Source organism: Molossus molossus, unplaced genomic scaffold (assembly GCF_014108415.1).
Source record: "Molossus molossus isolate mMolMol1 unplaced genomic scaffold, mMolMol1.p scaffold_m16_p_9, whole genome shotgun sequence".
Classification (NCBI taxonomy): Eukaryota; Metazoa; Chordata; class Mammalia; order Chiroptera; family Molossidae; genus Molossus; species Molossus molossus.
Window position 1 is genome coordinate 75,682,048 of NW_023425403.1, and position 25,387 is coordinate 75,707,434.

A 25,387-nucleotide genomic window follows, 5' to 3' on the forward strand; every position below is an offset into this window, starting at 1 on the left:
ATAAATCCCTCCTTTCTTCCCCTTCCCCTCCTCCTACCCTAGTAGCTATCTATCCTGCCTAACAAAAGTACTGAGAGAAATATCTGTCCTATGTTAATCACTCATTAACATTTATTATTATTTTGAAGAGAGAATGTTTTAACAATATCCGTTTTATTCAACAACATATGATTTCTTCCTAAAAATTTGCAATATTTGATGTTCTTACTAGAATAAAAATATTTAAATTTGGGGAGATGACACTTTATTCTGCATTTTAAAAGGTAATCTTTTTCTTTTTTATAGTATTTCTTAGTTTGTAAATTATATTTTTTGTTATTAGCTTATTTTTTATATTATAGAAATACTTCTGGTCCTTATTTATAAAAATTTTTTACATGTTTTAGTGAGAAATTTCAGAAAGTGAAATATGAGACAATGAGACAAAGGTTCATATAGACAAATTATATACACACACACACACATATATATGTGTGTGTGTGTGTGTGTGTGTGTGTGTGTATCCCCCCTCCCTGGAAAGTGTAAAATCAAAATCAGAGATGCAGCACTGAAGGGCAAGAGAACAAGGAGAGAAAGTAAGAGAGTTAATGAAAGGTTGGTTATCACTTGTTATTAAAATATACTGACTGGTCGATCTCATGACATTTTTCAGAGTAGCAATAAAATGAATGCGTCTCAACAAAGACTATTGAAAGAGGAAGAGATAAGAACTGATGTGTTCATCCCTAAATCCCATTAGGCAAAGATTTGAATTCCTAGATTTCAACTGACCCCAAATTTAACTTGTTCATATACATGAACTGAGACATTTTATACCTCGAGGTCAACTGGGAAACCCCAAGTTTGGAGGCAAAAACATAAATAGATTGGGTCTTACCGAGGGCCCACCTAACTGAAATCAGGGACAGGCAGCAAAGTGCCAGTTGCTATAGAAATACCTTGGAGAAAACATGGTCAAGATCAGGAAGACAGGGAGGGTCTGCAGTGAAGAATTAGAGGTGCTTCATGCATATATCAGAGATGTTAATCCTTTGTTATCAAAGTTGTAACTTTATCTCAGGTTTCTTTTTATAGTTGTAGCATGAAAATATTTAAATGTATATAGTCTCATAATTCTGTTTTAAAGTTATTTTATTGGGTTGATTATATCATACGTAGTTGTATGTATCATACTTGGTTAGTTAGCATAATCTTAGAACTTTTCCCTAATTCCAAATAAAAAAAAAATTGACTCCTTCAATCTGTGAAGATTATATTTTTAATATATTTAAATAGAATTAGATGCAAACAGTGATACTTTATTACTATTAGATAAAATAATACAATACAGCAATACATCTTAATTGAAATGCAGCTAAATTTAACATCACATTTCTTGACTACTTGTGGTTATGAATTCAGACTAAATTTTATTAATTCAATCAACTAAATAGCACTTTTCAGATATTTTTCTTATACAACCAAACAGACATTTTATTTTCTTATTTTTCTTTCTTTCTGAAGCACATTTTAAAATAAAATGCTGATAATAATTACAGTTAAATTATTTCCCCCAAATAATAAAATGAGCATTTTTAAAGAAAAATTATTATTTCTCCCTGTGAATTATCTACTCCTTTGCTATGCATGACATTGGAAATGAAATTCAGTTCTAAAATTATTGCAATAAATTTTTGTCTTTTATAGAGGGATATTTTATAGTTGATTGCAAGCTCAATGTCCCATATTAGCAATTCATCATTTTACAATATTAATATTCATTTTTACTAAATATGGAAACCTCATATAATCAGCAATTTCCTCATCAATTTGGGGGAATCAAATCATTATTAAGAGTTAGTATAACATGAACAGCAAAATGCCATCTATCTCTGGTTTAAAAATAAACAAGTCTTGATTTACATATTATGTCTACTTTTGCATGTTGTAAGAAGAGAAAGAATTTCAATCTAGTTTCTAAATTATTTTAAAGTATGCTAAAGTATATATAACTCATTCAATTTATGTGCTACATGAGAGAAAGTGAGAAAGAAGAAAAGAAAGAGGGTAAAGAAGGTAAACTAAAAATGAATTTTATGTTTTTTTCCCCTAAAGTTAGCAACATAAATGCAAATGCAGTGCTCATATTCTAAGCATAGGCTTTATTCTTGGTCAATATAAATCTTTTGTTGGCCAATATAAATACAAGATTAAAATTTAATTGTATCTATTTATATAAAGAAATACTTAGAATTTTCAAATAAAACTATTCATAGAGAAACATCTATTTCTATTGCAAGAAGGCATGTGGCAGGCAGCATTCACTTACATATATTACAGTAAAAGCAAGGGTCTCATATTGCTGAATATGAATAAATTGGTCAGAAATCTTCCACAAAATCATGTGGGTATATGTTAATATCCTATTGCCATATTCTATGCTTACTGAATACATAGTTAATTCCATTGTACTTTACATTTTAAAATTATAGTCTCTCTGCTTGTCCTTAGTATAGATTCAGTGCTATATTTTAGAACCTAAAATAGCCTTTATTTCTTCTGAAGGAAGTATGCAAGGACCTTTTCGATGAAAACAAACCTTCTAAACCAAAACAAAGATTTACATTCTCTAAATTAAAAAAAAAATTGACTTGGGGAATACATAGGAAGAATATAATTTTATAAGACAAACAAACATGAAATTAAGTTAATCAATTGCCTTACCTCTAATGTTATACAAAATCTCGATAATGCCTCAGAGTGTTGTAATATGATTTGCTTTTATTTGCATTGCTATTAAACTTTTAAATTTTCACATATACATTGTTACCTAATATTAGACAAGGGAGGCAAAAATACTCAGTGGAGAAATCATAGTCTCTTTAATAAATGGTATTGAAAACACTTGATAATCACAGGTAGAAAAATAAAATTGAGCCCCTATAAAAATGAACTCAAAATGGATTAAAGATTTAAACATCATACTTCAAATCATAAAACTGTTAGAGTAAAACATAAGAAAAAATTGCCTTGACATTGATCTTGGTAATACATTTTTTGGATATGATACTAAAAGCTTGGTAATTATGTTCAGTGTTAATGGAACCTCTGTGTTAATCATTTTGCAATATATATGTGTATCAAATCATCACCTGTACATCTTAAATGTACACAATATTATCTATCAATTATATCTCAACAAAACTGACAATGAAATTATATGGGTTAAATTTAAAAAATATATATAACATTATTATGGTCAAATAATTATAAAATATATCAATAGAGCAAAATAAAAACACAGAACTAACCCCACAAATAAACTGATACTTTCTATAGAGTTACCTTTGCAACTTCTGAGAATATATCCTAAGAATCACAAAACACAATTCGAAAGAATATATGCACTCCTATGTTCATTGTAGATTTCTTTGAATATGTTACCAGAAGTGGAATTGCTAGGTCATAAAGCAGTTCCATTTTTAATTTTCTGAGGTAACTCCATGCTGTTTTCTACAGTGGCTGCACCAGTCTGCATTCCCGCCAACAGTGCTCAAGGATTCCCTTTTCTCCACATCCTTGCCAACACTTGTTTGTTGATTTATTGATTATAGCCATTCTGGCAGTTGCGAGGTGATATCTAATTGTGGTTTTAATTTGCATTTCTCTCATTAGTGATGATGAGCATCCTTTCATATGTCTATTGGCCGTCTGTATTTCCTCTTTGGAGAAGTGTCTATTCAGGTCCTTTTCCCATTTCTTAACTGGATTGCTTATCTTTTTGGTGTTGACTTTTATAATTTGCTTATAAATTTTGGATAGTATGCCCTTATCAGATGTATTGGTGAATATGTTCTCCCATTCAGTGGGCTGTCGTTTCATTTTGTTGATGGCATAAGCCAGTCAGAGAAAGACAAGTACCATATGATTTCACTTATATGTAGAATTAATGAACAAAATAAATTAACAAAGTAGAGACAGATTCATAGATGCAGAGAACAGACTGACAACTGTCAGAGGAGAGGAGGTTGAAGGCTGGGTGGAAAGGGTGAAGGGATTAAGCAAAGCAAAAAAAGAGAGACTTATGAACACAGACAACACCTTGTGATTGCCAGAGGGAAGGTTTGTGGGCGAGGTAGACGATAGTAAAGCTGGGATAAATGATGGTGGAAGGAGACTTGACTTGGGGTGTAAACACACAGTACCATATACAGAAGATGTATTGTAGAATTTTATGCTTGAAACCTATACAATTTTATTAACCAATGTCACCCCAATAAATTAAATAAAAATATAATAATGAAAACCACTTATTTAAAGAAAAATAAAGTTATCTTATATTTTCTACAGGGTTGACTTGGAAGCATTTAAAAATTTTATTCCCTGTGTACCACTAAGCTTATTAGAATTTGGCATGCTAACACCTGATTTTGAACATTTCTTCTGTTGGAAAGTTACATGCTGATTTCTTTTCTTGTTTGTTTGTCAACCTGGACATAGTTATAAAATGATAAATACCACTCTAGAAGAAATGACTTGGGTCATATTAGAATAGTTTCTCACAAACTAGCTAAAGTCTATGCTTTTAAAAGTCATATTTTTCTTATCCCATTGTTTTATATATGTGCTTTTGGTGACTTTACTCTTAAATTTGGAGATTAACTCATGTTGGGTAAATTGGCTATATTTATTATAGCCTATTATGTTGTAAAATTTGAATCCATGTTATTTTGTTGAACAATACAAGAGAATCCTATTTACTAATTCTACTACAAATGGTAGTAATACTAAAAATACTACAAGTAGTACTACTGCTATTAATACTATGATTGAGCCTAAAACTAAGACAAAGTTTAGTAGCAAGTAATTGACTTACTAAGAATAGTGCTTTACACTTGTTAGACATTATTGAGGGGATGACGATGCTTTATATCTATTAACTCTCATATCAGATAATAAGCAGAGAAATAGTTGCTCAAGTTCACACAATTAGTGTATATGATGATGTTGGGATTGGACCCAGTGACCACACATTGAACACTGATCTAAAATTATTTTTTAAAGAAATATTATGGGGTATAAAATACTTAGAGTAGTTTCTAAAAGTTCAACATCATTATATTTAGAAGCTGATATACTACAATGAATTGAAAAGGAGACAACCGAGGAAATGTCTCTACTGGTACCACCGCCATAGACTGGCCTTTCCAAGTTAAATGATTTTATAAAGGTTCTAAGGATATTAATAAATATGATCATTTAAATTATATTCTTGCGTAGGATCTTATTTTTATAATTTTATATACTATTGGTATTTTCCTTTCTAAAACAAAATTTAATTATCAATTATTTAATAAGAACATCAGCAAAAAACAAATGAGATGTCTAAATACTTAAATTAACATTGTTTTATAACAGCTTTATTGAGATGAAATTCACTCACCTAAAGTGTAGAATTCAGTTGTTTATAATACATCCACAAGAGTTGTGAAGCCATCACAATTCTCTAATTTTAGGAAAAATGCATGCCCTAGAGCAGCAGTTCTCAACCTGGGGGTCGCAACACCTTTGGGGTTCGAATGACCCTTTACAGGGGTTGCCTAAGACAGAACAGTAACAAAATTACAGTTATGAAGTAGCAACAAAGATAATTTTATGGTTGGGGGTCACCACAACATGAGGAACTGTACTAAAGGGTCACGGCATTAGGAAAGTTGAGAACCACTGCACGGAATCCCTCTACCCATAAGCTGTCACTTCTCACCACTTCTACTCCTGCCACTTGCAACCCTTACTCCACTTTATATTATTTTGGACTTGCTTAATCTAGGCACACTATATAAATGGAATCATACATATTTAGTCTTTTGTGACTGGCCTTTTTCACGTAACACAATGTTTTTAAACTTCACCCGTGTTGTGGCATATATCATTCTTTTAAAAAAAAACAACAACATTTTTTCTTTATTGATTTTAGAGACAGAGGAAGGGGAGAGAGAGAGAGAGAGAGAGAAACATCGATGAGAGAGAACATCAATTGGCTGCCTCCTCATGTTCCCCACTGGGGTTTGGCCCACAACCTGGGCATGTGCCCTGACCGGGAATCGAACTGGTGACCTCTTGGTGCATGGGTTGACGCTCAACCACTGAGCCACACTGGCCAAGCACATATATCATTCTTTATTATTGCTGAATATAGTCCGTATATCACATTTGTTTGTGCATTACTGACAGATATTTAACCTCTTTACACTTTCTGCTTAGTTTGAATAATGCTGCTATTCACATTCATTTACACATTTTTGTTTGACATATATTTTTTATTTCTATTGTCTATATAGTTAGAAGTGGAACTAATTGGTTGTATGGAAATTTAATGTCCAACATTTCAATGAACTGCCAGGCTATTTTTTTTCTTTCTTTTTTTTGCTAGTGGAGGCTAATGCCTTAATTTTGTAAAAAAAAACAACAACACATTTGTGAAGTCCAGTAAAATAAAGCAATAAAAGGAGGTTATCCGCCTGTACTCAGTTAAAGCTCTCCTGATTTCTCTGTGACTTTTAGTGCTATACTCTCTGAATTTGTCTCTTTTTCTTTTCAAAGAGATGAATCATTTCACATTTTCATCAGTGATACTTGAAGTTTCCAGTTTCTATATATCCTGGGAAACACATGTTTTTATCTGTGTTTTTGGTCATAGTCATCTTAGAAAATATGAAGTGATATTGATTTACATTTCCCATTTGGCTATTGATGTTGAGCATCTTTTCACGGCACTTTATATATATTTTTGAAGAAATGCCTGTTCAAATCATTTTTCCATTATTTGGGATATTTGTATTTTTATTGTATAGTTGTATAGGTTTTTCATACTCTGTGGATGCAAGTTCCTTGTCAGATTTATGATTTGCAAATATTTTCTATCATTCTGAGTTGTCTTTTCAGTTGATGGTGTCTTTTGAAGTATAAATATATATTTTAAATTTTTTTATTATTTATTAATTTGTTTTTGTTATAGATGTTTCTCATTTTTTCTCCATTGACACCCTTCTCTCCTTCCCCACCCTCCCCATCCCCTACTTTGTTGTCCATGTCCATTGGTCATGCATACATGCATGTAAGTTCCGTGGTTTATCTCTTCCCACACAAACACCTCTTCCTCTGAGATTTGTCAGTCTGTACGCCCCCCTCTATGTCTCTGGGTTAATTTTGTTCAGCAGTTTGTTTAGTTCATTATATTCCACAAGTAAGTGAGATCATGTGATATTTGTATTTCTCTGCTTGGCTTGTTTTGCTAATCATCAAAGAGATGAAAATTAAAACTATGAGGTATCACCTCATGCCTGTCAGAATGGCCACCATCAACAAATCATCAAACAACAATTGTTGGCGAGGATGTGGATAAAAGGGGACTCTAGTATACTGCTGGTGGGAATGCAGACCGGTGCAGCCACTGTGGAAAATAACACTATGGTGTTATTTCAAAAAGTTAAAAATTGAACTGCCATTTGACTCAGTGATCCCACTTCTAGGAATAAACCCTAAGAAACCTGAAACACCAATCAGAAAGAATATATGTACCCCTATGTTCATAGCAGCACTATTTACAATAGCTATGATCTGGAAACAACCCAAGTGTCCATTAGTAGATGAGTGGATAAAAAAGCTTTGGTACATGTACGCAATGGGATACTATGCAACTGTAAGAAAGATCTCTTATCCTTTGAGATGGCATAGAAGGACCTGGAGAGTATTATGCTAAACAAAGCACAAACATTTTTAATGTTAAGGAAACCCAATTATGTATTTTTTCTTTTGTCACTTACTTTTTGGTACCATATCTAAGAAATGAAATATACCTATATGGATATAGGAAACAAAGCAACAAAAACAAAAGCCCAGTACTTTTTCATTACTGAGTATCTCTAGAATCTTGGTGATAATTTAATGATTAATATTACTATTGCCAAACTATGTAGTTTCATAAACTCATCGCCTTTAAAATAAAATCAATGATAAATGACAATTTAAATCTTTGACTCACAATGCAAAAACAAAGAAATGTAGCTTTTTAATTCTTGATATTTTGCGTAAGTACCCAACAAAGATTGGCATTTAATAGCTGACATTTTAAAAAGAATGCACAAATCATAATATAAGACCAGTTAAACTACTTTTGCCAAATAATAGGATTAGAAAACAAACAAACAAAAAACTGCTCATAGATTGCCTCAAAAGTAATCATTTGCCAGTTTTGGAATCTAAAAAAAGTAGACTGTTATGCTTACAAATGAGAATTAAAAAGTACTCTGTGATTTTGTTTGGAATTTCAGCTATGTAATTTTTGAATATCCTAATCTAAAGGTCATTCTTTAAAAACAAAAATTTTAAATAAGTATATATATATATTAATAAATTTAGTATATCAAAAGATTGAAATGTAATATCGAAACGTATTCCTTATTTCATATATCAAAGTTTGTGTTTATAAAAATACTAATTGCCACTTTTAGTTGGTTATATAAAGAAAATTAGTTATGATATTTTTACTAATAAAACATATTTAATAAAATATAATTTGTTATGGACCAAATTGTGTTCACCCAAATTCATTTGCTGAAGCATTAACCCCCAATGTGAATGTATTTGGAGGTAGGGCCATTAAAGAGATAATTAGGCTAAATAAGGTCCTAAGGGTGGGGCTAGTATTAGACTTAACTTGATAGAATATATTGAAAAAGAACATTTAGAAAACAATCACAAATCAGTTTATTTATAGGTATTAAAATCAATTCTGTTGCATGGAATTTTTTATTTATTTATTTATTTTGACAGAGTGAGAGGGAAAGAGAGGGGAAGAGAGAGAGAGAAACATCAATGTGAGAGAGACACATCGACTGGCTGCCACTCACATGACCCCAACCGGGGCCGGGGACAATCTGCGACCAAGGCACATGCCCTTAGCAGGAACCGAACCTGAGACTCACTGGTCCACTGGCTGACACTCTATCCGCTGAGCCAAACCAGCCAGGGCTGCATGAAATTTTTATGGGAAATTTAGGAGCTGACATTTTAAAAAGATTGAATATATGATGCTAATTTATTTCATCAAATTTAGTAATTTCAATTAATTACATTTAATTATTTCTTTGAAGGCACACTTTGTTGTTATAAATAAAATAAATTCTATTGTAGTATGGCTACATATCTAATAAACTTCATAAAGTATTTATATTTTATTGGAAATATGATTCCATCAATAGCAACTGAAACACATTGCAGTATGTATGTCAGCTTTAATCAGATCATTATAAATACAGTTTTACCATATCTGTTGTTCAACAATAGTCATTAAATGGTATAAACTAGAAGAATCATCACAAAAATATTTACAAAATAAAGTGAATGGTAAATATTTGTAGTCATTCTATTCTTCTTACTAATTTTTTTTTCCTTTATTGATTTTAGAGAGACAGGAAGTGAGAGAGAGACAGACAGACAGAAACACCGATGAGAGAGAACATTGATTGGCCACCTCCTGTATGTCCCCCACTGGGGATCAGGCCCACAACTTGGGCATGTCCCCTGATTGGGCGTCGACCTCTTGCTTCATGGGTCGATGCTCAACTACTGAGCCACACAGGCCGGACAATCTTCTTACTATTTTTTTTATGGCCAATTTAAATTTTTCCTTTCACCTAATCTCAAACCTCTCCCACTCATTTATTCCTTCCACTTCTTCACCCAAACCTCTGCCTTGGAAGGCTGACTTACATATACTCCATCATTAGATTTCTTGCTAATGGTTTATTTCAGTAAATGGGATCCTAGACAGGAATCAACCAGAAGTAAACGCATGAAGGGAGGACATTTATTCTTCAGGCTCTTTCCCTGCAGGGTTACCTTAGTTTGGTTGGGTTCCATGATTGGAGGTCAGTGCCCATCACAATCTACCCGTTCTTTTCTTCTAGGTTTTAGTAAATGCTCCCTCCCTGCTTTCTTATGGTCCTAGAAGTGGTAATAGCATTGCCATTATACACTCCCTAGAATCATGTCAGCTGTCTGATTTGTTATACTCTGTTCACACTTTTATAAATAGTCTCTTTATTAAATAATCCCTGAAGTATTCTAAGCAGACTGTGCCATCTGTTTCATGCTGATACCCTGTCTGGTATAAAGATCTAACTTCTAAAACAGATACTTTTAATTTTAAGGTAACTTACATAAGTTATGTTAGTAATATAACGCTAATGTAGTCAAGTTAAAGCATAACAAAAACATTTATTTTAACTAATTTTCTATAAATTATTTATGTGTCAATTTAGAATTACTAATCTTAGTAATTACAAAGTGTGAGTCAGATTTCTATAGTGAGTCTTGCAGACATTTCTTGGTACTAAAAAAATTATTTGGAACCTTAAAAAATGTCACAATATTAAAAAAGCAATTAAAATTTCTGACTTACTTTTATTTGTGAAGTCTAGATTCCATCGTAGTGATCAAACTGGTGATTTTTAATATTAGAGTGAATTAGAGAACATATTTTAAGTAACTTCCCATATTATAAATAGAATGCTTCGTGAAGCAGAAAAAATAAAACATTCTTTTTATAATATAGATAGCTGCATATAAAGAGGATTCCATATTTGCAGTGAATATAAAATGTAGTGTAGTATATTAGGCAAGTCTCATTTCATGGATCTAAGATGGAAACTGATGTTTATGCATATATGCATAACTAATGAACACAGAGAATAGTGTGGTGAAGGCAGGGGGGTGAGAGAGGGGATCAATGGGGGAAAGAAGGGGGGACATCTGTAATACTTTAAACAATAAAGATAAATTAATAAAAAACAACACTGATATTAATACTCTAAAAAGAAACTCAACATTTTGATGAGCCAGTTTTGGACATCATTGCTATATCCCAGTCTTCTTCTCCTAGGAAAATCATCTCTGGAGTCTGAGCTTACATTCTGTCCCTTCTGCACAACTTTCTGTAAACAATCCCAACTGAAAAACACTTCCTCAAGAAATCTAGTCTTTCATTCTTCCGAAGAACTGATTCCCTCTTTGGTCCGACTCTTTCCTCTTCTCTACTGTTTGTAAAGAAAGAAAAGGGAAAGTTTAAAAGAGAAATTATAACTCAATATGGACTGTACTATTAGTGCTTAGAAAATTCCCCAGCCATTCGTCTATTTTACCCAGTTGTGTTAGAGCTATGTGACCAGGTCTATTTTGTAAAAAAAAAAGTGAGTACAAGTAATACAGAAATCTGTACCAAAAGGAGGCTATGGCTTAATAAGACAAAAACAAAAACAGTGATATTTGGTTTAGTATCTGAGAGGACATCAGAGAAAAAATTATTCTTGAAGGCTCGAATGATGATTATCTGCTTATCGATATCAGGCAGTGGCAAAAATATTTATTGATCCAGTAAGTCCTCACTTAACATTATCAATAGGTTCTTGAAACTGCAGCTAAGTGACATCTAACCAAACCCGTTTTACTAGTGGCTAACTGATACAGACAAGTTAAGTTCCTATGGCATCGCATCAATCTTGAACAAAATGGTGTTATTGGAGGACCTGCTGTCCTGCTGTCTGTTCTAGGTAGAAGAGAAGAGTGTTTCTTCACCTAGCCAGAAGTTTTAAGAGAAAGAATTATAAAGCTGAAAGTTAAAAAATATGCAGCCCTGGCTGGTTTGGCTCAGCGGTTAGAGCATCTGCCAATGGACTAGAGAGTCGCGGGTTCAGTTCCCACTAAGGGCACATACCTCGGTAGCAGTTTGTCCCCGCCCCAGCTGGGGTTGTATGGGTGGCAACCACTCGATGTGTCTCTCTCATGTTGAAGTTTCTCTCTCTCTCTTCCCCCCTTCTCTTCTGCTCTATCTGGAGTTAAATGTAAAAATTTCCTCAGGTGAGAATAAAAAAAAAAAAAAAAAATGCTTTGGTTGCCATTGACTATGTTGAGACTGATATTACAAGAAACCGATGGGCTTAGGAAAGACCTATTAGATTCAATAGTTTAAAAGGAGACAGACAGGAGCCTTATAGAAGTGAACAAAACTACTGCTCTTAGAGCCCAAATAGGTAAAAACTGGATTAACAAAAACATTGAACAAAATGACTTAGTAGACTTGGCTGGTTTGGCTCAGCAGTTAGAGTATCAGCCTGCGGACCAATGATTCCTGGGTTCAATTCTGGTCAAGGGCACATACCCCGGTTGCAGTTCGTTCGCGGCTCTGGTTAGGGTCATGCTGGAGGCAACCAGTCGATGTGTCTTTCACACTGATGTTTCTCTCTCTCTCCCTCCCTCCCACTCTATCTGAACTAAAATGGAAAAATATCCTCAGGTGAAGATTACAAATAAAATAAAATATAAAATAAAATGACTCCGGAATAAGTAGATTAATGATGAAAACTTTATACCTACGTTTCCTGATATCCTCAGTGTAGATACCATTAGCCTAAGAAAGACATGGGACAAGAAGACTAAGAAATAAAGCAGAATTGGAAATTAGGCCTTTAAACGACCTTAGCATTTTGTTACTGGTCTATAAAATTCATTACGATTAGGAGACCATTTGGCATTTGTGGAAAATATATTTCCAAATAAGCTACAACTCTAAGGAAGGAAAAGTCTCTGATGTGTGACTTATAATCATTCTTGAGCCCTGAAGCTGCATTGACAACCTATGTTCCTGGTGCTCTTCCTTCCCTCACTGCTTTCTCCTTTTTCATACTGGCTTCTCCCCTATCTTCCAGCCTAAATTTGGGCCCAATCTATTCTGTCCACATTTCAACCATAAAATCATATGGTTTTAACTAAAAACAGATTCATGACAAATTTTTAAAAATATGTAAATCTATGAACTCTTTCCTAACCACGACCTATAACATCAGTGTGAATGAATCAAAATTACACCTATATTTTTTGTCAATGTTTCTTTGATCTTTCCACTTAGATATGTAATAGAGCTCTCAAATGGAAAATGTCCCCAAACGAACCCTTGTTTTCCTCACCAGATATCCTTTCGCTTTGGGCTCACAGATTTCCAATTTCAGGAACTGGTACCACAATCAAACCAGATTCTCATCCCTCAACCCCAGTCCTCCCAAAAAAGAAATATGAAAATCTCTACTCAGACTCAAACTATAGAATCTGATTATTCCAGGAGTATACATAGAAATCATGTAATTTCCCCACACATGTGCCCATGTCTCTTCTTGGATCTAGGAATAAAATCCTTAGCTTCACCTTGTAGACCAGTGATCTGCACCCGGAGTGCCACAAAAATCATTAAAACGTGCATTTCCTGACTATGGGGAACTGACCACAGCCAACACAACAGTAGCCATCAGTGCGAATGAATCAAAATTATAACTTTTTTTTTGTCAGATTAGCAAAAAAATATATTTTTTGTTGTGCTGCAGAATTTTAGCAATTACTCTTTCTCTTTGACATGACTTATTATTCTGTCCTGAAATTTGACAAAATTTAACATTTATGGAAATTAAATTGTAAATATTTTTATTATAGGAAAATCTTAAAGCCCCTTATTGGGGAAAATACCCACAGTTCAGGTAATACTTGATATTTTGAAATTTGTAAATTATATTTTTCACTAGTTCTTTGTATCTGTTTATATACCAAAAACCATTTAGTGTATATACATGCTAATAACTGTGATGATAAATCTAACAGCCAATAACATGGATACATATACAGGGTGGGGCAAAAGTAGGTTTACAGTTGTATATAAAATAGTTTATTTTTATTTTTTTGCATTTATCTTCAGATAAAGCCGAAGGGAGAGAGGGAGGAAGAGAGAGAGAGAAACATCCATGTGAGAGAGACACATCGACTGGTTCTCACACGAGCCCAACCAGGGCCAGGGACAAACTGCAACCGAGGTACATGCCCTTAGCAGACACCAAACCCGGGACTCTCAGGTCCACAGGCTGACACTTTAACTGCTGAGACAAACTGACCAGGGCTTAAACAGTTTATTCTTGTATTATTGTTTATTAATTATTGTATTATTGTCCATACAAACAACTATAAACCTACTTTTGCTCCACCATATATATCCTGACATGTCAAAAGTGCTCAGTATACAAAGAAAATTCTTGTTGTATTTAAGAACATATATTAGATTTTTGCATTTTTTGTAAGATAGCATTGACTGTATAATTACGTAAAAATTTATTTTGACTCTATTTCTTTGTTAATGCATATTTTACTTAATTTGCACAAAAATGTATATTTAGGTATATTTTTTGAAAATATAGAACGTAAAATAAATAAATAAAATTAACATATTTTGTATAGCCTATATTATGAAATGTCTTTAATGTATAAAATGTTTATCATTTTTGGTTGTGGAATTGTTCAAAATTTAGCAATGATCATAAAACCATTTTTTTTATATAAAGCAACTGCTTGTAAATCATCTAGTTCACACACAATAGTGACAATTAGCCAGTTGGGTCTGTGATATGTAAAGTAGTTTGTCTTCCAGGGATGAGATCCCAAGCCACCATATCATATTGCATGTTAATATATTATAATCTCAATACATGTATATGCATATATACTGGAAGTCGCTTAAATAATAAAACTATTATGAAAAACAAACTATTTTAGATTAATCCATAAGTAATGTATTATATAAAAAGTTTTAAAAAACAATTTAATTTTATAATATTTTATAATTTTTTAAAGGATGCAAGTGATCATAGAAGCACATCACATGGACATAAAGATTTATAAGCTGTTAAATGAACTTCAGGGCAGATGCAGAGAACATGTAACATCTGGCATGGATAGAATGTCTAATGATAATACAAATCCTTTATGGTACATTAACACCTTCAAAAATGAGTAATGTCCTAAGATTAACTCCACAGAAAGTTACAGATGAGGGTCAAAATGAAATGTAATTTCATAAAACAAAATCAGCAATAGAATTCATCTCACTTTCTGTTATATTTGTTGCCATTAATATTTTCCAATAAACATAATTTAAGGTGTGTCTATGATGGATGATATTTATTTCTTTTAGGATCTGGGCCATTTTTCTATTTATCTGAATTAGAAATATTATATATTCTGTTCCTCATTACTTGCCTAATTAATTCACTGTATTAAAAATTCATCTTATATTGTTCAGTTCAGGCATGCTAAACCTTTTAATTTCTTTGTACTCAAAAATTAATTTTCTGTTACTTTAAGGGCAAATAACTTATCTATATTACTCAAATCTTCAGAAAAAGCATAATTTCCCTTAGGTTTTCTTATAAAACTTTCTTTTTAAAATATGTTTTTACTGATTTTTGAGAGAGAGAAAGGGAGAGATAGAAACATCAATGCCCCCCACTGGGGGTTGAAGGTGCAACCCAAGCATGTGCTATGACTGGGAATCAAGCCAGTGACCTCTTGGTGCATAAGTTGATGCTTAGCCACCGAGTCACAGCAGCCGGGGTGTAAAACTTTTAAAAGTATTTCTATGAAAGTTTTTTGGTCTTGCAAATTATTTAAATTTAATGATAGAGAGCACACAATAATAAACCAAGTAATATAATATGTTACTTTGTATATGATTTTTATTGTTTATTGTATTATTATACAGAGGAATGTAAAGAATGATTTTATGTAGCTAGATTTACAAAGAATTAATTCTAATCTTTTAAAAATATAATGAACTCTTGGGTTAAATTTTTGATATCTTTCATTTTAAACATTTTTAGAAAGTTCAGTCTAAATTACAATAATTTATCATAGAAACAATCACATAACAGTATCTGAATATCATATAAGAGTTATCTTAGGGAATACCTAAAATAAATATCTCTCATTATCTATCTGTCCCACAGAAGCATTTAGTTCTATAGTTGTTCCATTAGAATCTTATCACAATGACTGAGAAATTAAGTTGCTTAGAGTTAAGGCTTTAATAAAATTTCTGTCCTTGCCTATTTATACAGTACCTGTTCTTTTTGTTGAGTGATTCTAGATCCTAGAGTTATTTATTATTTTGAAGACTTCAGGTTGCAGAATCAATAATACGCATGAATTTAACTCTTTATGTAGATAAAGTCTTTCATTGATGCAACACTAATTTTTAGTTAAACTGAACATTTTTTATTACTGTGGCATGAACTTGCTTTTTTCTTTAATCCTCACCTGAGGACATTTTTCCATTCTCTGTTCAGATAGAGTGGGGTGGGGGGGGAGAGAGAGAGAGAGAGAAACATCTACATAAAAGGGACACATCGAGTGGTTGCCACCCACACGACCCAACCAGGGCCGCGGACAAACTGCAACCAAGGTACGTGCCCCCAGTGGGAACCGAACCCGGGTCTCTCCAGACCTCAGGCTGACACTCCAACCGCTGAGACAAACCAGCCAGGGCTGAACTTGCTTTTTAATATTTTGTGCATTTGTCTACTTTTATTTTACAACAGCCTATGATTTCTTTCATGTGAAATGTCCAGAATAAACAAATCCATGGGGACCAAATATTAAATAAGTGTTATTCAGGGCCTGTTTGCAAGAGAGGAGGGGGAAATGAGTACTAACATGTATAGAGTTTTGGGGGAAAGTGTTGAATTATTCTAAAGTTAGATAGTAATGACAATCACACAACTCTGTGAACATACTAAAAACTACTGAATTGCACACATGCACAACGAATCAGTGCAATATGACAAATGTAATCTGGCAGAAAACTTTTAGTGTCTGGAAGTGCACATTTGAAACTACAAATTAGTAAGAATGAGCAGGAAGACAGTATGTTATATACTGAAAGCCATAGCCCATGATGCACCCCCCATAGAGACAGAATGAATGCATGATATGGTAAAATAAGACCAAAGGAATGGTTTAAAATATGGTTTGCTGCCTCTGTTAATCTTAGAAAACTATTGCAAGTTTTATGTATGTTAAACTTAAGGATCATATAATGTACCAGTTCAATTAAGTATGGTTATTTATACAGTATTCAACTGGAACTTCTTTAGTGTTATTTGAAATTATTTATTTATTTATTTTTCTTTATTTTTAGAGAGAGAGAGAAAGGAAGAGGGAGAGAGAGATAGAAACATTGATGAGCAAGTACATAGATTGGCCGCCTCCTGCATGCCCTCCACTGGGTATAGTGCCCACAACCTGGGCATGTGCCCTGACAAGGAATCGAACCAGTAACCTCTTGGTGCATGGGTCAAAGCTCAACCCCTGAGCCACACCAGCCGGGCTATCATCTGAAATTCTTAATGACAAATGGAGATAGTAATAAAAGTTCATGTGTGTTTGTGTGTGTGAGAGAAATAGCATGTGTGTTTCATTGTATTTGGAGAGTGGGAAATGGCCATATAGGTTGGAAGAAGGAAGGTACAGCTTTGCTTTGGGCGCACACATTATTCATCTGCTATAGAAATGAAGCACTCAAGGGTAAAACATTAAATCACTGAATATGACAGAGAGAAGAATTTAATATTGTGAGAGCTCTATAGCTTGACAAAATTTAAGAATAGAATAAGGTTATAAACAAGGAGAAAGATCACGTTCACATCCCAGTAAAATTTTTAATTTAAATTTACTCCTTTCAAATAAGTTTCAGAATTTACACTTTTGCATTTGAAGATCAGATATTCTATTCTCCAAGTTCCTTATATCAAATCTGACAGCAAACCTGTGTGGTACACTGGCTGAACCAAATTTATTATTAAGCTATTATGCTCTAGGGATATAATTTTTAGGCCAGAAATTAAATTTATGAACAGGGATTCAATTGAGTTTATTGCTTAATTATTCTTTTACAGAGAATCTGTATATATAGGATGCAGATACTTATCACCCGATCGCCAAAACTGAATATAGAGCTCATAATGACACTGGACAAAACCAATGAGATTGAAAAAAAAATTAGTGATTAAATGTGCTGTAGTTTTTTTTTTTATTATTATTATTATTAAAATTACTTTAGCTTTAAGTACTAGTATATCAATTAAGTTATATCATTTTATGGTGGTTAGTAAAACTTCACTCAAAACTCGTTGGCCAAAAATAACAAAGTTTATTTATTCTTTATACTACATGACTCAAAGGAATAAACAGGTCACAAAAAGGTGGAGGCTAATGGAAGCCCAATATCAATAAAAGTATTTACCTGTGCCTATACAGGGAAATGTGCTCTGGCACTTAAAATTTCAACAAGATGCTGACAGCTATTTATATTCTTATTTTTCTTCTTATTTTTTATTAATTAATTAATTTATTTTTGTTACAGATGTTTCTCCTTTTCCCCCCACAGATTTCCCTTCCTCTGCCCTCCCCGCTCTGTCCCCAGCTTTGTTCTCCAAGTTCATTGTTCATGCATACATGCATATAACTTCTGTGGTTTATCTCTCCACCACCACCCCCTCTTCTGGGGATTGTCAGTCTGCACCCCACTTCCACGTCTCTAGAACTACCCCGTTCCTCAGACTATATGTTTATTATATTCCACAAATAAGTGAGATCATATGATACTTGTCTTTCTCTGTTTGACTTGTTTTTCTTAAGATGGTACTTTCCAGGTCCCTCCATGTCGTCTCAAAGAATAAGACAACTTTTTTCTTACAGCTGCATAGTACTCCATTGTGTATATGTACCACCACTTTTTTATACATTTGTCTGAAGGACATTTGGACTGTTTCCAAATCTTAGCTATTGTAAATAGTGCCGCGACAAACATGGGGGAACATACAGTCTTTCTGATTGGTGTTTCAGGCTTCTTAGGGTATATTCCTAGAAGTGGAATCACTGGGTCAAGTGGGAGTTCAATTTTTAATTTTTCGAGGTAACACCATATTGTTTTCCAAAGTGGCTGCACCAGTTGGCATTCCCACCAATAGTGTCCCCTTCTCTCCACATCCTCGCCAACACATGTTGTTTGAAGATTTGTTGATGGTGGACATTCTGACAGGTGTCAGGTGCTACCTCATTGTTGTTTTCATTTGAATCTCTCTGATGATTAGTGATGTTGAAAATTTCTTCATATGTCTCCTAGCCATTTGTATGCCCTGTTTGGAGAGGTGTCTATTTAGTTCCTCTGCCCATTTTTTAATTGGGTTCTTTGTCTTCCTTTTGTTGAGTTGTATGAGCACAGTATATATACTGGAAATTAACCCATTATCTGATATATCATTGGCAATCATGCTCTCCCATAGAGTGCATTGCCTTTCCATTTATTAAAGAGTCTGTCTTTACTCCACTGTATGCTCTTGCCACCTTTGTTAAATATTAATTGAGCATATTGCCTTGGGTCCATTTCTGGGTTCTCTGTTCTGTTCCACTGGTCCATATGCCTGTTCTTGTGCTAGTACCAGGCTGTTTTGATTACAATGGCTTCGTAGTACAACCTGAAATCTGGTAATGTGATCCCTCCTACTTTGTTCTTCTTTTATAAGATTGCTGTGTCTATTTGAGGTCTTTCTTGGTTCCATATGAACTTTTGAAGTATTTTATTTAGTTCTGTGAAGTATGTCTTTGGTATTTTGATGGGGATTGCATTGAATCTTTAGATTGCTTTGGGTAGTATGGACATTTTAATGATGTTAATTCTTCCAGTTCATGAACAAGGTATGTGCTTCCACTTTTTTGTATTTTCCTCTATTTCTTTTCTCAGTAACCTGTAGTTTTCTGAGAATAGGTCCTTTATTTCTTTGGTTAAGTTTATTCCTAGGTATCTTAATTATTTTGCCGCAATTGGAAATGGGTTTGTTTTCTTAGTTTCTCTTTCTGTGAGTTCATCATTGGTGTATAAGAATGCCATCAACTTCTTGACATTAATTTTGTATCCTACTACTTTGCCAAATTAATTTATTAAGTGTAGTAAATTTTTGATGGAGTCTTTGGGATTTTGTATGTATAATATCATGTCATCTGCGAATAATAACAGTTTCACTTCCTCCTTTCCAATTTGGATCCCTTTTATTTTTTGTTAATGTCTGATTACTGTGGCTAAGATTTCCAGTAATATGTTAAATAAGACTGGCGAAAGTGGGCATTTGTTTTGTTCCTGTTTTTAAGGGACATGCTTTTAATTTAAGCCCATTGAGCATGATGTTGGTTGTAGGTCTTTCATATATGGCCTTTATTATGTCGAGATATGATCGCTCTATTTCCACATTGCTGAGTGTTTTTATCAGACATGGATGCTGGATTTTGTTGAAGGCTTTTTCAGCATCTATTGATATGACCATGTGATTTTTATTCTTCATTTTGTTTATGTGGTGTATCACATTTATTGATTTGCGAATATAGTACCAGCCTTGCATCCCTGGGATGAATTCCACTTGGTCATGGTGAATAATTTTTTTGATGTGTTGCTGAATTCAATTTGCTAGTATTTGTTTAGAATTTTGGCGTCTATGTTCATAAGGGATATTGGCCTGTAATTTTCTGTCTTTGTAGTGTATTTTTTCTGGTTTTGAAATTAGAATTATGCTGGCCTCATAATACAAGTTTGGAAGTCTTCCTTCTTCTTGAATTTTTTGAAATAGTTTGAGCAAAATGGGTGTTCTTTTTTGAATGTTTGGTAAAACTCCCCCATGAAGCCATCCGGGCCTGGGCTTTTGTTTACTGGGAGAGTGTTGATTACATCTTCAATTTCTTCTGTTGTTTTTGGTCTGTTCAAGTTTTCTATCTCTTCCCAGTCCAGTTTTGGGAGAGTACGTGTTTCTAGAAATTGGTCCAATTCGCTTAGATTGTCGAATTTGTTGACATATAATTGCTTATGGTAGTTGTTAACGATCCTTTGTATTTTTGTGGTATCAGTTGTTGCTTCTCTTCCTTCATTTCTGTTTTTGTGTATTTGGGTTCTCTCTCTTTGTTTCTTGGTTAGTCTAGCTAAGGGTCCATCAATCTTGTTTATCTTTTCAAAAAACCAGCTCTTTGTTTTATTGATCCTTTAAATTGTTTTTTTTTTTGTTCTCTATGTCATTTATTTCTGCTCTGATCTTTACTATTTCATTCCTTCTACTTGCTCTGGGGTTTTCTTTTGGTTTGCTTTCTAGTTCTTTAAGTTGTGAGATTAGGTAGTCTATTAGAAATTTTTCTTGCTTCTTGAGGTAGGCCTGTGTGCTATGAACTTCCCCCTCAGAACTACTTTTGCTGTATCCCATAGGTTTTGTGTTGTGTGTTCATTTTCACTGGATTCCAGGAAGTTTTTAATTTCTTCCTTGATCTCCTCGGTAACCCATTCGTTGCTTTATAACATGCTATTTAGCCTCCATGTGTTGAAATGTCTTTGCATGTTCTTGTTGATTTCTAGTTTCATGCCATTGTGATATGAGAAGATGCTTGATATGATTTCAATCTTCTTGTACTTGTAGAGATTTAGGTGGTGTCCTATCATGTGGTCTATCTTTGAGAATGTCCCATGAGCACTTGAGAAGAATGTGAATTCTGTAGTTTTGGGGTGTACTTCTCTGTAGATATCTATTAAATCCATTTGGTCTAGTGCTTCAATTAGAGTCTGTGTTTTCTTGCTAACTTTTTGTCTAGAGGATCTATCCAGTGATGTTAGCAGGGTGTTGAAGTCCCTTGCTATGATTGTATTGCTTTTGATTTTTCCTTTGAAGTCTTCCAAAAGATTTTTAATGTATTTTGATGTTCCTATATTGGGTGCATATATGTTTATCACGGTTATATCTTTTTGTTGGATAGATCCTTTCAATATTATGTAGTGGCCTTCTTTGTCTCTAGTTATGGCCTTCATTTTGAAATCTATTGTATCAGATATGAGTATTGCTACCCCAGCTCTTTTTTCCTTTCCGTTTTCTTGGAAGATTTTTTTTCCATCTCTTCACGTTCAACCTATGTGAGTCTTTTGTTGTGAGGTGGGTCGCTTGTCAACAACATATAGATGAGTTATGCTTTCTTATCCCATCAGCTACTCTGTGTCTTTTTATCGGAGCATTCAATCCATTTACATTTAAGGTGATTATTGATATGTATTTATTTATTGCCATTTTTCTTCCTTATTTTCCTGCTAATTACAACAGTCCTTTTAACATTTCTTGCAGTGCTGGTTTGGTGCTAATGTATCCCCTTAGCCTTTTTTTTTTTTGTCTGAAAAGCTCTATATTTGACCTTGTATTTTGAATGATAGCCTTCCTGGGTAGAGTAGTCTTGGATTCAGATCCTTGTTTTTCATGACCTTGATTACCTCATGCCATTCCCTTCTGGCCTGTAGTATTTCTGTTGAGAAGTCAGCTGAGAGTCTTATGGGGGTTCCTTTTTAGGTAACCTGTTGCTTATCTCTTGCTGCTTTTAGGATTCTTTCTCTGTCTTTAATTTTTGGCAGTTTGATTACTATGTGTCTTGGTGTGGGCCTGTTTGGGTTCTTCTTACTTGGGGCTCTCTGTGTTTCTTGAACTTGAATGCCTTCTTCCTTCACCAAATTAGGGAAGGTTTCTGTCACTATTTCTTCAAATATATTCTCTAACCCTTGCTCATTTTCTTCTTCGGGGACTCCAATGATGTGAATATTATTACGTTTCTAGTTGTCCCACAGTTCTCTTAAGCTGTCTTCCTGTTTTTTAATTGTTTTTTTTCCTTTTGGTTTTCTGATTGGTTGATTTTTTCTACCCTGTCTTCTGATTCACTGATCTGGTCCTCTGCTTCCTCTACTCTGTTTTTTAGACCTTCTAATGTGTTCTTTATTTCTGATATGTCATTCTTCATTTCTTCTTGGTGGTTTTTATTTCCAAGTGGTTGATTTTTAACATTTCTATGTCTTTACTCATGGTGCTCATGTCCTTACACATGCTGTTGAGCTTCCTCAAGATTATTGCTCTGAATTCTCATTCTGTTAAATTGCTTAACTGCACCTCATTTACTCATCTTTGGTAGAGGTCTCTTGTTCTTTTATTTGGCTTTTGTTTCTGTGTTTCACCATTTTGGCTATCACAGTGGTCTTTGGAGCCTGCCAAATTTTCCCTGTGGGTGTTGGTGTTCTGCTGTTTGTGGCTCCCTCTCCTGGGTTTGGATGAGGCAAGGAGGACCCACGTTATACACCACTGTCAAGTCTAACTTTCCTGTTTAGAATTGCTAGCCCAGGAATGGTACCTTTATCCTCTAGCTTTTTGCCTGGAGGCTATGAGTAGAGGTTACTTGAAGAGCCTTGGCCCGTCAGTTGAGTGAAAAACTACCTCAGGTGTTTAGCATGAGGGGATTTCCCAATGCTGGGACAGATGCTGGTTGTTAATGGACCTCAATTTGCCTTTCAATGGCCACTGGGTGGGGTTGATTCTCTGAGGGAGGGGCTGCTGCCTCTCCCCAGAGACCTGGGAAGGAGTAAGATCACCACAGTCCTGGGGGCTGCAACTTAGCAAAAGCTCTGAGCACCCTCCAAATCCTGAGTGTCCCCACACAGTTCCAGTCCAGTCTGCCCTCCCTCTGCCAAAACCCAATGTGAGTGGTTGCTGCTATTTTATCTTCTGCCCCGGCTCTGCGCTGTGGAGCCGCTTGAGAGTTTACCCCGAGGGCGCTGCTCACAGCTAAGGCTGCTGCTGTCTTTGGGCTCCCAGCCTTCCTCTCGCACCTCTGCAAACTTTCCAGGATCAAGTCAAGGTCCCTGGTTATATTGGTCCTCGCAAACTGCTTTTCTGTTGCTTTTTCCTGATGATTTGTTTATTTTTGTTGTAATTCCAGTTTGGTCCTAGGAAATGGTATGTGTAGCTTCCATTCACTCTGCTGCCATTTTGGAATCTCTGACAGCTATTTCTTAAGCTCTCATTTCACTGTCCATGTAATAGCCATGGTTATCTTTAAAAAACTGGAAAAATATAATATTTTATGTTCCCAGAGTGAGAAGATCAGAGACTGTATGGTAAAAGACAGTAATGAATACCCCTAATGGTTTCTGAGATTTAATTTTAATATGGTAAATTAAAACTAAAATTAATTTTCTACACATCTTTTTATTTTTATCATTGACACTATTACAGATGTCCCCCATTTTCCCTCCCATTTTCCACCTCCACCCAAATCCCACCCTCCCCTCTGGCCCTCACCACACTACTGTCTGTGCCAATGGGCTGTACATGTATGTTCTTTCGCTATTCTCTTCACCTTCTTACATCCAGTCCACCTAACCCACCTCCCCTCTAACAGCTGTCAGTCTGTGCTATGTATCCATGCCTCTGGTTCTATTTTGTTTGTCAGTTTATTTTGTTCATTAGATTCCACATATAAGTGAGATTATATGGTATTTGTCTTTTTTTTGACTGGCTTATTTCACTTAGCATAATAATCTCCAGGTCCATGTATGCTGCTGCAAAAGGTAATATTTCCTTCTTTTTTCTTTCTTACAGCTGCATAATGTTCCATTGTGTAAATGTACCACTGATTTTTATCCATTCACCTACTGATGGATACTAGAACTGTTTACAGATGTTGGCTATTGTAAATTATGCTGCTATGAACATAGTGGTGCATATATTTTTTGAATTGGTGTTTCAGGATTCTTAGGATATATTCCCAGAAGTGGGATCACTGGGTCAAAAGGCAGTTCAGTTTTTAATTTTTTAGGAAACTCCATACTGTTTTCCACAATGGCTGCATCAGTCTGCATCCCCCACAACAATGCACTAGGGTTTCCTTTTCTCCACATGATCCCCAGCACTTGCTGTTTATTGATTTACTGATAGTAGCCACTCTGGCAGGTGTGAGGTGATATCTCATTGTGGTTTTAATTTACATCTCTCTAATGATTAGTGATACTGAGCATTTTTTTCATATGTCTATCGGCCACCTGTACGTCGTCTTTGGAGAAGTGTCTATTCAGGTCTTTTGCTCATTTTTTAATTTGCCTTGATATCTGTGTTGATTGTAACTCATGCTAATGAAATCAAGGTGATAGACTCAAACTTTCTACAAGCTACTAGAATCAGCCATGGCTGGTTTGGCTCAGCAGTTGGAGCATCGGCCCATGGACCAAAGAGTCTCAGGTTCGATTCTGGTCAAGGGCACATACAGTACCTCGGTTGCAGTTTAGTCTCTCTCTCTCTCTCTCTCCCTCCCTCTCCCCCTCTCTCTCTCCCTCCCTCCCTCCCTCCCTCCTTTTCTTCCTCCCTCCCTCCTTTTCTTCCTCCCTTCCACTCTAGCTGAAGATAAATAGAAAAATATCCTCAGGTGAGGATATAAAAAATATATATATATATATTATATATATAATATATATATTTATATTAAACTTATGTCATGTATTTCCTATGCACAATGTAATGTATACTTTATATGCCTCAGCTTATTTATTTTTCAACATCTTTATGAAATACTCTTTTTTAACTTTATTTTTATTATTGACACTATTACAGTTGTCCACATTCCCCACCTTTGCCCGACTTCACCCACT